The following is a 17,474-nucleotide window of genomic DNA, read 5'->3' as shown; positions in this document are numbered from 1 at the left end:
TCCAAGTTCAAGAAATTGTTTGAGTTACCTTAGTTAGTCTAGTTTTTATTTGTATTTTAAGTAACTAAAATCTTCCAGTTTAAAAATTTGAACTTTTTTTGTTTAGTTTTAGTTAACTACACTTAACTAATATATAAATATTATAGTTAACTATAATAATCTTTTTTTTGATCAGTGGACCTAAGGGAGCAGCATAGCCAATGCAAGCTGTTATATGAGAGCAACAATATTTTGAAATTGATCCTATTTCACAGGAAGCCAGTGCAACAATTTAAGAATATGATGAAATCACGCTTCCATGTACCTGTGAGGAATCTAGCAGCATCATTGTGAGCCAGGTTAATCTGTGATAGCAATGTTTTGCTCAGTCCAACAAAACAAATGTTTTCTGTGGCATCAGTAGAAAGAAATGTTTAACTTTAGTTAAGCATTAATTAAAGAAGTGGACTTTCTGGCTTCTGGCTTTTAAAAACTGATTTGATCCATGAGTCAAATTTAAGAAAGGAATCAAAGAAAACACCAAGATTTTTTATACCTGAGGTTTACAATATGCTGCCAAGAACTCAAGATCTGAAGGGGTAACAGAAAACATCACTGTTACATTTTTTAAAAATGGCTTACAAGAAACAGCATCTTTCAACTGTTCAGTTAATGTTAATGTTCTGGAAGGTTGCCGGTTCGAGCCCTGGCTTGGACAGTCGACACTTCACCCGTTGCCTACTGGTGGTGGTCAGAGGGCCCAGTGGCGCCAGTGTCCGGCAGCCTCGCCTCTGTCAGTGCGCCCCAGGGTGGCTGTGGCTACAATGTAGCTTGCCATCACCAGTGTGTGAATGTGTGTGAATGGGTGGATGACTGGATGTGCTTTGGGGTCCTTAGGGACTAGTAAAGCGCTATACAAATACAAGCCATTTACCATGACTGAGCATAAAAATAGCATCTTAGAGATAGAAAGTTCCTCAGAAATAAAGATGGGCATGGGTTCACCAATCCTGGAAAAACTGCATCTACAAATTGTGAAACAATTTCAGAATGATATTTCTCATGTAAAATTGTGAAGATTTTGAAAGTCTCATTATCTACAGAACATAATACCATCAGAAGATTTGTACTGCATGAGCTCAGGAACACTTCCAGAAATCATTGTCTGAACACAGTTCACAGTGCCATCAGCAAATCCAGGTTAAAGCTCTATCGTGCAAAGGAGACGCCATATGTGAACACGATTCAGAAACATAAAGCATGAACCAGAAAAAACAGGTGCGAATGAGCCCGTTAACATTCCTTCGTTGAAAATCAGTTTTTTGTTTTTTAAAACCTGCAACATAGCCCAAATGTCATTTGAAAATCCCATATAGATGTGAGTTATGGTGCAGTTTATCCGTTTCACCACAAATAAATTCTACTTGTCCAAAACATTCTTTGTAATTTCTCATGTTTCCAGCTATACATTGCACAGACATTATTACAGCTGACCTCTACCATGCATTTAAGAATGAGCTCTCTCTCAAGGACAATGTGCTATCAATGAGCAACCTTTGATAAATGGGCCGTGGACTGCTGTGATTCACTGGGGGGCTCTGAGAAAAACAGCCTTTACTGTGTAACATGGTTTAAAATCCATAAGAGTGGCCGACCTTCCACATGACATACACGGCGTCTTCATCATTGCAGCACCGTGTGGGTTGGGTGTTATATGGTTATGAATCCTAGTGCTCTTGGTGTGTTTTTGTCTGCAGCTCAGTGTTACAGAGTTAGTCGCAATAGCTCCTGATAAAGCTCATTTCATTTCAGTTTACTGACATATACTGGACAAATCTACACAAAGTCCAAATATACAAAACTTTATATTTGCGTCGCACATTAAATTGATAACACAATAAAGGTAAAAAGCAGTGGGATGTTCCCTCTGTGAGATATTGTAAGTGAAGCATGAATGTGATCTAATATTTTGAATGACACATTTATAGGACAATGCACTCCCAATTCTGCGCCATCAAATGAGGTCATCAGGCTAGGTGTACAAAAATATTGCACCATTCCTGAGCATATTAAGCTAAGTGACAAATTACAGGAGCTTTTGCAGGTGACAGCAGAAACTCTCCTCAGAAGACAGGTTGCAACATTGCCTGAAGCAGAATTTATGGAAATGCAGTGTGACAGAAGTCTGCTGCCAAATATAAAGAGGAAAATAACTGAAGTATTTGGCTTTTCGTTACAATATTGCAGCGAGTATGTTAGATGATCCTTATAGTTTTGTGATTGAAGTTTTATATCTTGCTTCATCTAATTTGTTTTTTCAGCAAAATGCTAAAGCACCATAGCCACCATTAGTGTCAGATGGTATCACCGCTGAAGCTAATCAGGCTACACTGAGCAATATTTGACAGTTAGCTGTTCCCTGTAGTGGCAGGCAGCATTTTCATTATTCACTAGGACAACATGCTCCTGCAGAGTGGGTGGTATCGCTGTTTTTTATACTGCTGCTGGCTTGCTGTCTATCTTTCCCACTGACAGCACATTTATATTAGAATACAACCGCACTGCTGAAATAATGTGTGTGCAAAGCATCCGGTACTAATGATGAGGAAATGTGAGTTTTAAATATATTTTTTAATAATAATGGATTATGTTTTCCTGGATGGTTTGTTTCACGAGTTTTCGGTCCATGCCTCAAGTAATGGTTTGCATTGTTGGCATGAAGTGCCATAATGCACTGAGTGAATGGAAGAGTACTTTCCCTTTTTTGGCTTTGTTTTGTTGTTTATGAAGGCAACATAAAGCTACACAGGTTTTATGTTGTTATCTTCTGTGTTAAGTGAATTCTGTGTACGTATAATGACATATTCAGTAAAAATAAAATTGCTTTTGCCAAAGACAGGATGTGAGTATAGCCACAAAACAACAAAATCAAACAGAGTAATATTGCTGACAAATTAGCATCATTGCAAATTATTTGGTGCTGACTAGAATGTATAAAAATTCCCCTTTTGAGGAGGTATGGACAGTATTTTGCTATTTAGATGCCTTCTGTTTACTTTTTTTTAGTCAACAGTACAGTCTGTGTCTTACTTTAAATTATATTTAGTATGCTTGGATATTTTTATGGTGCTTGAAAATGGTGTTTGTGTCTAATCCCTGTTTTTAACAGGTTGTAATCAGGCTGACTGGGAAAGGCTAAATTTGAATCGTGTGATTGAGAATAACAACATGTCAGCCTCGGAGCTGCTGATCGCAGGGTCACCTATGGAGTCCTGTTTGTATTCCCAGAAACAGGGCATTTGAGAGTTTTATGCAAGAAATTCAATGTCGAAGGACACTTTGAAAAGCAAAAAACAGGCAGATATTATTTTCTTTCAGTAAATGTTAGACATCAAAAGCAGCAAAGAATGGAAATAATAGGCAGGAGTGCTGAACAACAATGCACAGCTGGTTGTAATCTTACTCATTCTCAGAGAAAACCTCAGCAGCGCACTGATTTACCTTTGTTTTATTTGTTAACAGCACTTTGACTGAAACCTCAAAGCATATTCAAATATAATTTACTGATACACTAAAACACCAAAGAGAAGTTTGTCTCCACTGCTTTAATGTTGAGACTGCTGCAGATTTTTGTATTTGCTCTTTCTCAGAAATCTATAAAGATACATGCACATGTGTGGACTAAGATTGTCGCTGTTTACCTGTTTTTATGACCCATGTCAAGTGGCACTACAACCAACAGAGGTGACAGACTCATGTGCTTTATGACCAGCAGTTAGATATATTACTCACAAGCTATCAAACAAGTTGAGGTTTACAGCACTCAGAATGATCAAAATGCTGAAGTGACAGGCAACATGTTAGTCTACTATATTCTGTATTCAAATGTAGAACAAATCACAGTAGCTCCAAAGTGCTGTGATTTACATATTTGCCTAACAAGTGAAAGCTCCCGGATTTAATCCTGGGAGGAGACACAAATCCCTCTGGGATTGTGTCGAAAACGGCATTTAGTCTAAAAGAAAAGAAGGAAAATCATCCCAATCAAACATGCAGAGCTACCTCCTGTGGTGACTCCATGTGAATAAGGGAGCAAGCCACATTTAAAATACTTTAAATTGCTCTGCAATACCCTCGGACTACACCTGTCAACATATGGAATATACCTACTTTTAATCATTTGTCTTAAAAACAGCCAAACACACACAGAGTATTCATTAGTTTTTGTTTTTTTACTGTTCCCTCCCTTGAAGTTGTTCACAGCAAGACCACCTCACGTGGTATCTGTCACCTAGGTACACATAAAACTCCCCCTGTGTTTGAAGCACTATTACAAGAGCCAGAGCTCACTGCCCAAAGGCTTTTAATTGTGTTAGGAAACCGTGGGCCCTTTTTTTGTACAACGGGGCTTCTGACAATACAGCTCTGATTGTGGTTTTGGACAAACAATAGTGCTGTGATTTGAGCCACTTGGCCTGTGATTGCTGCCACAAGACTTTCTGACTTCTGGCAGCGGGCGGTGTCAACATCCTCCTCATGTACCACTCTATACTAAGGCTGGTAGTGTTTATCTTTGGGTGGGTGTTTAGGTTTTTGTTATTCTCTCAAACTCTTTCCTTCTTCCTACCAAATATATTTGTTGCCCCTCTCGTTTTTGATCCAAACAGAGTCTGAAAATCCAAAGTTCTCGAGTTCTGTTTGCTTCTTTATTGGTATTTATCTTCAGGGAACACTTTCGGCCAACTTTCGTATTCAGAACTGCGTTATTTTTCATGGCAAGAGCCTGGAAATGTGACTCATTAGTCATATTGACATGATAGCATCACATACTTCATGCATGTCCATTAAGAAAAGCACCAAACACCAATGGTAATCTACTGGATTGAGATCTGGTAACTGTGGAGGCCATTTGAGTATTGTCACATTCAAGAAACCAGTTTGAGATGATGAGAGCATTGTAACATGCTGTGGGGACACTGTGATCACAAAGGGATGGACATGATTTGCAACAATGCTCAAGTAGGCTATGGCATTTAAACAATACTCAGTCGGTGTTATGGGATCCAAAGTCTGCCAAAAAAAATATCCGCCACGCCATTACACCCAGATCCAGCCTGAACCGCTGATACAGTACAGGATGGATCCATGCTTCCATGTTTTGTACAAATAGCAGAGATTCATCAGACCCGGCAATATTTCTCCAATCTTCTGTTGTCGAGTTTCCTGTTCCTAGCTGTCCGGAGCAACACCTGGTGCAGTCTTCACCTGCTATAGCTCATCCGCTTCAAAGTTTGACATATTTTGCACGGTGTTCTTCTGCATACCTCAGTTGTTATGTGTGGTGAGTGCTGCTGCTGCCTTCTTATCAGCTCAAAGCAGGCCATTCTCTTCTGATATCTGGCTTCAGCAAGGCATTTTCGTTCAGAGAACTGTTGCACTGGATCACTGGATATTTTCCCCTTTTCACACCATACTACATTCTCAACCCTAGAGATGGTTGTGAGGGAAGGTCCCAGCAGATCAGCAGTTTCTGAAATACTCAAACTAGCAATCATATCATGTCAAGTCAGTTTAGCAGGTCAGACATGCATACAGGTCATGTGTTGATGGATCATACAAGCTACTTTGGGAAGACTGCAACATTTCATTAAAGAAAATGCACAGATTAAAAATGGTGTTTTAAAAGAAAGCACACTCAGCAGTTGCCTCACTAAGTACTGAGTTACTGGAATTTGATCAACAACCATATTAACCTCCTATGGATCCTATTAAACTCCATTTGCAATCCAAAGCTTTGTAACTTTTGAGGAAATTGAACTTTCAAATCACCACTTTAACTACAGTAATGTACAGGAAATGCATTCTGTGTTTTCACAGTATACACTGGTTGATATGTTTGGTGTTGACGTTTTGGGTCAGAAGCCGACAGATGAGACACAGCTAAGAGTGAGCGCTCGCTGTGTGGTCATCACCGGCCGCTCTACACTGACTCCACCTGAAGCAGGTGGTGTGACCCGAACACTTGATACACACTCAGTCAGACAGATTGAAAAATGACTATTGGCTTTCTTTGTCACTATGAGAACAGGCCAGTATGAAAACACACACACACACAGGCACACTATCAGGGACAAAATGTCCTATCTCACACCTAACAACTGCCCCTTTGGCTCTCTCTCTCTCCCTGTTCAGCACCTTTTTTCCAGCCATTATAATCTGTTAAACACGATGAGTGGAGGTTGGAGTACAAAGTTCAAACTGTTGAGTCCATAATGGCGGCTTTTTAAAAAAAAAAAAAAAAAAAGTAACCCACTTGATCTTAGCTGCAGCTATAATATGTTTACTAGCATCTGCCTTCTCATGGCACAAGTAGAAATCTGATCAGTTTAAATTCTGTTTTTCAGAAAAATAAATTGTAAAAGAGGAGGAAGGTGCCTCTTTGTTCAGAAAAAGTGATTATTAAAGATATTTTAATTAAAGTTGGACATTTTAAGCATTTAGAAAAAAAAAGACAGATTTATCATCAGTCAATTATCTGGTAGTGGGAGCTGCACCGAGCATGTGAATATTCCATCTCATTTGTTTTACAGAATTTCCTGCACCTCAGCAATCTGGCAAAATGAATTGTAGCTCATGTCCGCTTTCATTTTTAACATATTTTTTTATTATACAGGGTGTATCAAAAAGAATCATTTACTTTCAAAAGGGTAACATTTTGTAAGTTATAGGCAGAGAAGCTTGCATTGAATTTTAAAATACAGGGTCGAATAAAAAGTTTTACAAAAAACAATGTAAAATGTTTCCAAGTGCATGAAACTCATGAATATCCTCTTTCTAACAGTATGTGTGTCAGTCATTACAATCTGCATACATTTTCACAGTAATGAATATTTCTAAACCTGCAAGCACTTAACAGCCACAACGGGTACAGTGCAATCAACGTGGGGTGGCTGTCGCTGTAGCTCAGGTGGTACAGCAGATCACCTCCTAATTGGAAGGTTGGTGGTTTGATCCCAGTCTGCATGCCAAGCGTTCTTGGGCAAGATACTAACCCCATGTTGCTCTGTGATGCATCCATCGGAGTGTGCATGCATGTGAATGTTAAATAGGAATCATTTAGAAACAGTGTTGTGCGAATGTACAAGTTGTGTAAAGCACTTTGAGTGCTCATCTAGAGTAGAAAAGCACTAAATAAGAACCAGTCCATTTGCCATGTTCAACTGCTAATTAACCCAAATATGTAATCCACCAATCCCATGGCAGCAACACATGTACAGTAGCCCTGGTCAAGAGTGATGTTCAAAACAAGCATCAAAATACAGGTCAGTCATTCTCCAAAATACCTTATTGATGTCAGAGGAGACAGACAGCCTTTAAACTCATAGGCAGTGTTGGGGAGTAACGGAATACATGTACCGCCGTTACGTATTTAAAATACAAAATATGAGTAACTGTATTCCGTTACAGTTACCGTTTAAAAAGGTGGTATTCAGAATACAGTTACTTTGTTGAAATAAATGGATTACACTGCGGTACTTTCCTGTTTCATTTTGTCGCGGGTCAGGACTGTTTGGGTTTTGTTTGACAGCTACGTTCTGTTGTTCCAGGCGGCAGGGTTACGGTTGCCATGGTTACAGGGCGACGCTCTCTCTCTCTCTCTGCGACTGTGTGTTTCCTGGGTGAGAGAGCGCCTTTTCGTTGTTGTTGTTGTTGTTGTTGTTGTGCTAAGCTAACAGGCAGAATGCTACAAGCATAGCTCTAAAGAATGTAGCATCATGGGCAGTGTAGTCCGTGTTGCAGGGAGAATGGACTGCCATACACGTTATGGGTCTGTGAGCGCGAGGAGGGAGAAAAAGGGGAGTGGAAAGGTACGAGTTGTCATCGAGGAAAAACAGGAGCTGGAAGCATGTAAATATAATAATAACCACTGCAGCCAAGAAGAGTGCCTGACGAGCCCAGTTGTAAGTAAGCTATTAAGACTCGACTGTACACCGTGTTCGTGTTTTCCTCTGAAAACAATAAGTTCCGTTGGAGCAGCCTTTCAACGCCTCTCTCTGTCTCTCGCAAGAAAAGTTGACCTACACAACAAAGTAAAGCTATTTTTCGGCTACGAGCCGATAGGGACCCCGCCGTATTAGTCAGAGGTCCCTTTACTACAGTTCGGAGTCGCGGACCTTCAGTAATAGTAATAAATCACACAGCAATAGTACATTCACGTTGTTGTAAAAAGCATGATAATATATTAAGTAATCCAAAGTATTCAGAATACGTTACTGTCATTGAGTAACGTAACGGAATACGTTACAGAATACATTTTGGGGCATGTATTCTGTATTCTGTAATGGAATACATTTTAAAAGTAACCTTCCCAACACTGCTCATAGGAAGATAAAAATAATCACTTGTCACACTTCGGGGCCCTTAGTACTGAGTAAAAAATGTTTAAATCCCACAGGCTACCTGGTTATTATTGATGACCAATTTCATCATTTAAGACGGCAGTCTGCCCTTCTCGTTCCAGCAGGATAATGTGCCGTGTCACAAAGCTCAAATCATCTGGTTTCTTGAACATAACAATGAGTTCAGTGAACTCATCATTAGGTTCAATCACAAGACCTAAATCCAGTGCTTTTAGAGTACCTTTAGGATGGTGGTGGCACAGGATGTATCATGGATCATGGATGCACAGCCAAGAAATCTGTAGTAACTACTGTATACAATAATATCATGTCACTATGGACCAGAATATGTAAGGAATGTTTCCAACCTTGTTGAATCTATGCCAAGATGACTTATAATAATAATTCTAATAGTAATGATGTGAAGCGTTGATGTGTTTTGGTAATAAGCTTTTTCTTTTTATCTTCTATTTCAAGGAAAAGCTGAAAATCAACCTTGCAAGCTTTAGGAATTCATAAAAAAAAAAATGACAATATGAACAATGTATTATACACAGGGTTAAGTGAATGATAAAACTGCATGTAGGAAGCTTGTGTGGGTGTTCAGATGGATAAGGACAGAGAAGTGGTGGAGAGAGAGGGCAGTTAAGGTAGCAACATTGCACTGGAGGAGGAGGAGGAGGTGATGGCAGAAAGGTGAAGTGGCCTTCTTCTGTTGGCAAGGTTGAAGAGGGGAGTAGAGGAGCAGGAAGGGGCTAGATGTGGGAAGGAGAGCATGCTCACTACCTGATTCAATTAACACCACACGCAGTAAACAAAGACTGCTGACTGGCCATAGATTTAGCAACATATCACTTTTGGCATTTATTTTTTTTCAAGTTCTGACAATAGATTTAAGACATTGTGAATGAGGACAGATGCAGGAGGGAAGTAACTGACGAGGCGTTTAATTATCATATATTTGCTGTTACATTGCTAAAGTAATATGTAAGTCCTCGATTATTGTAGATTAGTTAAATACCTTGCAGGAAATGTGAAAACACTTTTTGTGTGCTTACATTTAACACACTGCATTGAATTTTTTGTTGCCTATGGAAATTGCAATACTCTCCACCATGATTTATCACTTAATGGCCAAATATGCTGGAGTTGAGCTCTTGTTGGTAATAACTACAGTAAATTTCAAATCTTTGAACGTACCAATAATACGTCAGTGATTTGCCAAATGAAACAGTCTGGGGAACACAGGACATACTGCAAATTTTTGTATGAATATGTTCATCATTATCCAGCCTGAAACAGAAAACAGTTCCTGAATATTATGTTTTCATCTCTTTACAAGTGTAATGAAAGCCAAAATAAGGCTGCCTCACAAGAAAGGGAGCCCAATGCTGCCTAATGCAGGATGTATAATGGACCTTACCATATCTCTTATTGTGTATCTGCATGCTGGGGTCTGCATTACTTTGGTGATAGTGACAGAAAAATATAGCTTTACTATGCAACATAGACGAGGGAATAAGATTTTGATAGGAGTGGTGAGAACGCAACATCGACAACTCTCTTCATCTTCAGATTTTCATATTACCTCAAGCCAGGCTCATTCAGCTCATCAAAACAGAAAAGAGGGAGAATGTTTACAGTCTCTCTTTCTTCATTTGATTAGGTTGTTCTCAACGGCTAAATTTATCCGTAGTGTTGTGGATACTCGTCGTGGATAACTGCGTTGATTGCACTGATGATGTTCTTTTATTCATACACATTTGGCCAATGATAGCTGTTATTATTATCCTGAGAAGGGAATGGAGGACCGTGCTGATCTTTCTATATAATTCTATAGAATTTAAGTTGGCAGAGGGTGGAGGAAAGGCATGTTGGTATCAAAATTGAGCCACTGCTTTACTTTATGTTGTTGTCCTCAGTAACAGTCAGAGAAATATTACGCTCCATAGGCAAGGGAAACTTGCAACAATTATTTGGTCAGTTAACTCTGATTAGACTGGGCTAGAATAATAAATGGATGCAACTGCTATCAGCAACAACCTTTATTGTTACAAGTATTGGACCCTTGTATAAAAGGTTTTAAAAAAACAAATCTCTATTTGCTTTGTCCACCTGTTGTGAATGAATGGAATAACTGATTACGGATCCTTTAGAAGGAAACACTAAACTGAAGAAAGTGTGTGTTACATTTGGAAAAGTTTGTTTCTAGCATGTGGTTTATGCATGTCATCAACATCCAAGGGACCACAGATCAGGATAACTCTGGCCCATTTACATGATGAGCCCTGCAATCATGTTAATATGTATTGTCCTTCTAAAATAAAATATGTGAGAGGAACCTGTTTTAACTAAACGGTTCTCTAGTGTAGTTTTGGTGTGTGCACCTAATTAAAAAAAGAGACTGCAAGTAATCATTAAAAAAAAAAATAGAATTATGGGCAAAAATAATTACGTCTTAACACAACCTCAGAAGAACAAAAACACATACACCCATTATTTATTTATTTACCAAAAACTAAGCCAAAATGCAGAAGCAGTGTGCAAAAAAACTAAGTAAACACTAATTGCTTCCAAAGGAATCAAGAAGGCAAGTAGCAGCTAGGTGCTGAAAATCAAATGCATTTGATTAATTGATCATCAGAAAATGTGACTGAGGTTTTTGACTGGCCTGGCTCATTAATGATTGTAATGCCACAATTCCCAAGCAGGAGACACACAGGATATGATCTACATTCAGTCTGGTAAGGATTTTAATGCCGTTTCCAAACAATTTGATCATTTTAGAGTATGAACATTTTTTGCACATGGAAAAGACACAAAAGTGGTGCATGTCTTCACGCGCCTTTCTCCCTAGAAGTAGACATCCAACCAAATTCACCCTAAGACAAAATCACACAATGCTTAGAAAAACTGCTGAAAACCCAAGAGCTACATATCAGACTTTGCAGGCCTTGGTTAATATTTTATGTTAGAACTGAGAAAAAAAGACTGAACATGTGTGGCTTGTCTGAATAAAGGGTCTTTTCTCTGTAAGGAACATTGCTGTACAGTTTAGGTTTTTCAAAGTTGCATCTAAATTTTGGTTTCGTCTGTCTGAAGGCCAGGTTGAGGGGTGATTTTTGGGCTTGTTTTGCAGCCATGGCACCTGGGCACCTTGCAGTAATTAAGTTAGCACAGGCTCCTCTGTAAACCATGTCAATCAAATAAGGATCAAATGTGAGCTAGTTGTCTAACAGCAAAACCCATCTAGGAATTTGGAGGAAGCTGAAGAATTTGAAGGTAGTTCTCCTTCATTATTCCATCTACTACGTACAATCTACCATAACCACTGGCAGCAAAACAACCAGATGCATGATGCTACCACCACCACCATGCTTGACATTGTATAGGTTTTAAAAGCCTCACCTTTACTCATTATTCTGTCTCTCTGGTTATGACGGGTCATAGTCATTCATTCTATAAGTAATTGTAGCAACGTGTCAGTAAATATGTTTACTCCGGATCTTCCTATGGCAAAGCCTGCCATTTAGTGGGTCAACAAGGGAAGCACCATGTAAGAGCTCGAGCAGTGGTTTTCTCCCAGCACTCGACAGGGAAGGTCCATTTCTCTGTGTCTCTGTCAATTCCTGCGTCTGTTGCTCTTGAAAAGGCATAATCTGTAAGTGTGGCAAAATGATTGATTGTTCTCACTTATTAGTACCTTATTCAGTAAAGTGATGAGTTTCTTATGTGTTTAGCGAGTTTGTTACATTACTAGCATAAGCTAGCTTTTCGTGCTTTGTTTAACCTGCTAGCATGAAACATACCAGCATATGGTGTTAGCTGTATTTCTTGAGATGCTATGCGGGTGTATTGTCGATGTTGAGATTGTGTAGTGACTGCTTACTCATGGCAACAATATTGAATGTAATCTTTGTGTATTTGCATGGAGACTAAATACACAGTATTCTGATTCTGTTATTACACTTTTACAAAGAAAAATAAGGATCGGTAAAGCTCTGAAGGATGCGACACAGTCTCCTGAGTGTTCATTGAAGCCATTTAACGTTTAGCTCTCTGCATAAGCCGAATAGAGACATTCAGCTGAGGGCAGAAGACTCATACAAGCCTACCTCTTGTCATAATAGCCAAACAAGTCAATCTTTAAATCATCTGTCCATAAAACTTTTCCTTGTGCTGTCATTGCTTGTCCATGTAGGCAGCTACAAATTTCAGTCAAGCTTCAAGATGTCAGTTTTCAGTTTGAGTTTCCTGAGTAGTAGTCAATCCAGTCAAAAAAATCCTTTGTTTCTGAGAAACTACCGACTGTAGTTAATCATGATCACTATTAAGAAGTTCATAGACCTTGGCCTTGTAGTTAAGTAGAGTTAAAATACATACAAAACTTCAATATGTCTTATAGAGATTATCGTAGAATAACACAGCTTATTTGAAACAGGAGGATCTGGTCATGGATCACAACTTAGTTGGGTCTTAAGCACTGCTAAAACTTGTGCAGCAATCACATTATATTAATTTAGTATAATAAAGGCCAGACTCTGAAGCTCCTCCTATTGTGTAATTTCCTTTTTTTTCCATGAGTATGTGAGTATTTATGCACGGTTGAGCATGTTATTAATTACATTCACCACAACAACAAAAAAAAACCCCTGCGCTTCCAGAGAGCGTGAGAACAGTTCGTAGTTGGGCAAAGTATGTGTTTTCAACATGTTGCAGTGCTTCATTAAAGTAAGGGTTTGGAAGGGATGCCATTTGTTGCTTCAGAACAAACACTGTGGAAGGAAGATGCTTTTGGTGTTTGAGTTTGTGCGCGTATGTGCGCGCGTGTTCCGTTGTCATTTTGAGTTCATTTGTATGCTGTCTTGCTTCTTGTACATGCAGCTACTTTTGCAAACCTCCTCATTGCCCTCTGTGTCTGCCCATTCAGCTCATTAGGCCTAAGGGCACATCTTGACTCTGTCATCGTCATGGCAACACCGGAATTAAACTACTCAGGGTGTGTTTGGCTATTCCGGTGCCTTCGTCTCGCAGGTACTTATAAAATCATGTGGAATATGCATTTGTACCTATTGGTGCTCAGCAGAAAAAGATTTGCATCTGCATATATGCAAGGCTATGTATGCATGGCCATATATATCTGCACATGTGGAAAGAGGGTCTCTAAAGGTGGCAGTCCAAATTGATATGACCTGTGTCTGGCCCCCTAGCTAGTTTTTTTTTTTTTTTGCCTTGAAACCCTAATAAAAGTCTGTCTACAGCAGTAGCTAAGCTACTTTTCACATGATGGGATGAGAGCAAAGTGGAGCACTAATTTGTATGCACAGAAACACTCTAGCTGTCACAGGGTGGTTTTACCCAGGAGATTAAGAACCCGTAGAGACTTTAGTGTCAGAAAGAGATCATGTTTTGGTCTTAGTGATCAGCACTAGCTGCCACATGACAGGGTGATAAACAGGAGACTCAGATGGCACACCGTGGTTGATTTAAATGCCCCCACACATTCACCTCACTATTAACAGGGCTGTAGCTCCTTTAAAGGATGCACTTTCAATGCATGATGAAATATCTGTTAGAAAAGGCAGAGGGAGGGAGATTAGCAACATTCAGCTATTTATAAAGGAGTGAAGGCTAATTTAGTGTTTTTTAGTGTTGTGACCAAGAAATGTACGTAAAAAGCAAAGATTTGTTCATAGATATGCTGAGTACACCTGTATATGTGTAATGTATATGCTCCAAAAAAATGAAACTCACCCAACATATTCTCCAATATCGCTTTGTGGCAGTTATATATGTGTAAAATGGGATTGTGTGTGCCCTGCTTGCCCCTTCTAGTATTTAGTTTAGCTCTATGATTTGTTTGCTTGTCAGTACGCCGACCCTGCTGTAAAAGACAATATTCTCAGTGTGGATGTTTTCAGCCAAGTTGGCTTTTACTACATTATTGGTGGTATTATTCAACCTGGTTTGCCAACCTTCCTTTAGGCTTCTCATGGGGAGAGATTATATTGGTTTTAAAACAGTAGCTTTGTTTTTACAGCCAGAGGGCAATGCACACAATAATTCTAATCTGCTTTTTGAACTGAATAAAAATCATTAGCTTGAGAATAGATTTGCCTTCGTATGAAGACAGTCTTTTGTGTTAACAAGTAGCTGATATTCTTTAACTTGGCTCTGTGGGATGCTTTTAAGTAGCTCTTATCCATACAAGATAACTCCTCACAGACACTGTTTTGTTTTCACAAATAGGATTCATTGTCCAGTTTTTTTTAAATCTCCATTTCTGTTAGTTGGGGAGGAACAACAAACAGCCAGTAAACTAGGACTTCAAGGCTATTACAATTATTGGATCTGGCAATGCCTGCAAGGAAAATGTATGCAGTTTATTTTGAGTAGAATATTTGCTAACTGCTTTGCACCTGATGCTAACTGGCACGCAGACTAAGAGTCCTGGCACATGACTTCACAGATATTTAAGATGTAGATAAATAAAATGAGACAGAGGCATATCAGAAAAATGGAGGGGGCATCTCAGTTGGGGGGAACATAATGGATCTGAACTTAATCAACAATCAACATTAATGTTAACGCTGCTCTGTTTATTCAAATTAATCATCAAGGACAGGGCACCCCCCCCTCCATGCCAGAAGAGCAGAGAATTTGTCTCTGCAGCACCTTGCCAAGGAAATTGATGATGAATTACTTCGTTTATCAAGTCACCCCTATTAACAAGCCTGCTGACAGCCCCGTCTCCATCCCAGCGATATTTTCTTTGGCTTCAGAGGATCGTAATTTGGATCCTGAAGAATTTTTTTTTCTTGTTTGCCATCTGACTGAAAAGTGAAACTGCAACAAGCACCAGTAGTAATGGCTCGGTGTGATGCATTTCACTTAACATCTCACTAGTTAGATAAGTGGATGAGTAGCAGCGGAAGGAGCAGTTATGTTGAAGTGAGGAAGGAAGAGTGTGCATAAATCCCAGGGTATCTTCACTAGCAGCTCAGGATAAACACAGATTAATGTCGTTCGACCGACACATCACAGAGGATGTGTGCTTAGATAAACAAGATGCACTGAGGATATTGAAGCCCTGCTTAGATAGATTCCTATCAAACTATCTCTCCTGTAATTTGGAATCAGTGCAATCTTTTACTGAAGAAAAATAAAACCAATAATAATAATAATAAAACTAATAGGAAAGACGTCTCTCCCAGTACTAAAAGCTTGATCAAGAGAAGCTCTAAAGCACCAATAGATACAAGTTAAAAGCTCAGCAAAAGCAACAAGGGCAAGAATTTCTTTAAACTACCTTTAATTCAACTGAGCAAAGGTAAAGTAATTTGGCTTAGTTCAGCAAAGATGGGTCTAACTTTTCAGGCTATAGATTGAAGCTAAATGAAAAACACTGGAGATTCATTAACCACCACCCTTTCATGAGAGATGGATGGCTGAGAATGGCAAAAAAGGTAAAGAAAATAAAAGAAGCAATCAGATGAAAGGGTGAACCAAGGCTCGTGGCAGAGGGAAAAAAAAATAGAGCACATTTCTTGTGTAGGCCATTCATCATATGCAGCTGGAATAGGAGGGGGAGAATGAATGGCGGTGCGAAGGGGAGAGACGAGAGATCGGTAGGGGCTGGGGACTGATGAACAGTTGGCCTATCCCATCAAGGATGCCTTCTAACCTGTGCTACAAAAAGGGGCATCCATCACACAGGCAGGCGGTAGTGCTTTACACAAGTGCACGGGCATAGAAACACACTGCTCACGTGCTGGGCTCACACTCGCAAAGGGCACAGTGATCACAGCTAGAGGCTACTGTGCATCGCCTAGCAAACTCTATTACACTGTGAAGTGTGGAGATGTTCCATGCACCATTTTTTTAATGTGCAGGTGCAGGATTGTATTGCTTTTCATTAACATTTTATCAATCAGCGTGTTTTGTTTAAGTACTAAAAACAATGATATAGTCTCAGTGTCTCAGACCTTTTAGCTCCTTTGTTAGTAGAACATGAAGTGGAAATACTGGTTCTCCTGTCTTTTGCTGCATGCTTTCTAAAGTCAAATTTTATACACCTTTGAGTCACAATCAAAACGCGGTTCTCCCATAATGATATCAAAAGCAGCACAGCAAACATTTGTGCCACTGCAAAGTAGGCGATGCTTAAATCCTGGCAACATGGTGATTACCCCTCCTGAATGTGAAGTTCAATTACAGTTGCTGCCACTGTTTCTCAGTCAGCAGTGGTTAAGACAGTTTATACAACACTAATTTGAGGTGACCTAGACATCATTTAAATTGAACACAATAGCATGGTTTGTTTGCCTTGATGAGCTAATCATTGACTGGAGTGATTGCATTAAAACACATTGTTTTTTGTTCATACTTTTTTTATAAATGCTGCTGTGACTGAGTGTTAATACGTCCACGAGGACAAACAACACAGGTTGTGTTTGTTTCCTAATTTGTGTATATTTGCATGCGATTACTGTGAGAAGTGGTTGGAAGGCAGTATACTAGCAAACCCTCACGCTTCCTGGGTGCGTTAATATGTCCGTGTGTCCACATGCACACGCACACTCACTCATACATATAAACAATCATACGTAACAGCTTATATATCTGCACTTTCTGTTTCAGTGCAAGATTCACATCCTCTGAAGAGATACCGCTGTTTTCTCCATACTGCAGGGCAAGCATCTATCAGTGCAGTCCTGACAGCCAGCTTTGTGTCAAATGAGTCTCGTGTGTGAATTTTGCACATGAAATACACACGCAACACTGTGTGTATGTGTGTGGAGCTTGTTTGTGACATGAGGCCACAAGTGTTGCTCCCGACCGCCAGATGTTGGTGCTCATGCCACATGACTGTTCACTCTTAATCGCAGGTGTCTCAGGTCACATACTCTGCTGCTGCTCCAGTTATGGATTAGTCTCTTCCAGCTATTGACTGCTGGTGGAGCTGGAGGCTGGGGCGAGGCTGATAAAAGACACCTGAGTGTGTGTGGCATACTAGGATTCTGGCTGTGGTTTGTATTGACTACCTGGCCTAATCAACAGTCAGAGCTGAAGCAAGAGCTTGTTAGCAGCCATGTA

The 17,474-nt window shown here is 39.6% G+C and overlaps 1 protein-coding gene across 13 annotated transcripts in view; it reads left to right on the top strand.

Moving 5' to 3' along the window:
- The window catches only part of nrxn2b (neurexin 2b), a 682,163-nt gene that overhangs the window by 244,849 nt on the left and 419,840 nt on the right, over window positions 1–17,474 (top strand). The window contains exon 1 of one of the 13 annotated variants that reach the window (XM_040040738.1): window positions 8,271–12,039. The exons of the other annotated variants lie outside the window; for them this stretch is intronic. The gene's annotated coding sequence lies outside the window, so the exon portion shown is untranslated. Of the gene's footprint in view, window positions 1–8,270; window positions 12,040–17,474 lie in introns of those variants that run through there. 13 annotated transcript variants of the gene reach the window in all.

This window comes from Simochromis diagramma, unplaced genomic scaffold, assembly GCF_900408965.1.
Source record: "Simochromis diagramma unplaced genomic scaffold, fSimDia1.1 OVJJ01000317.1, whole genome shotgun sequence".
Lineage (NCBI taxonomy): Eukaryota > Metazoa > Chordata > Actinopteri > Cichliformes > Cichlidae > Simochromis > Simochromis diagramma.
This window is presented reverse-complemented; position numbering and strand designations above follow the sequence as displayed.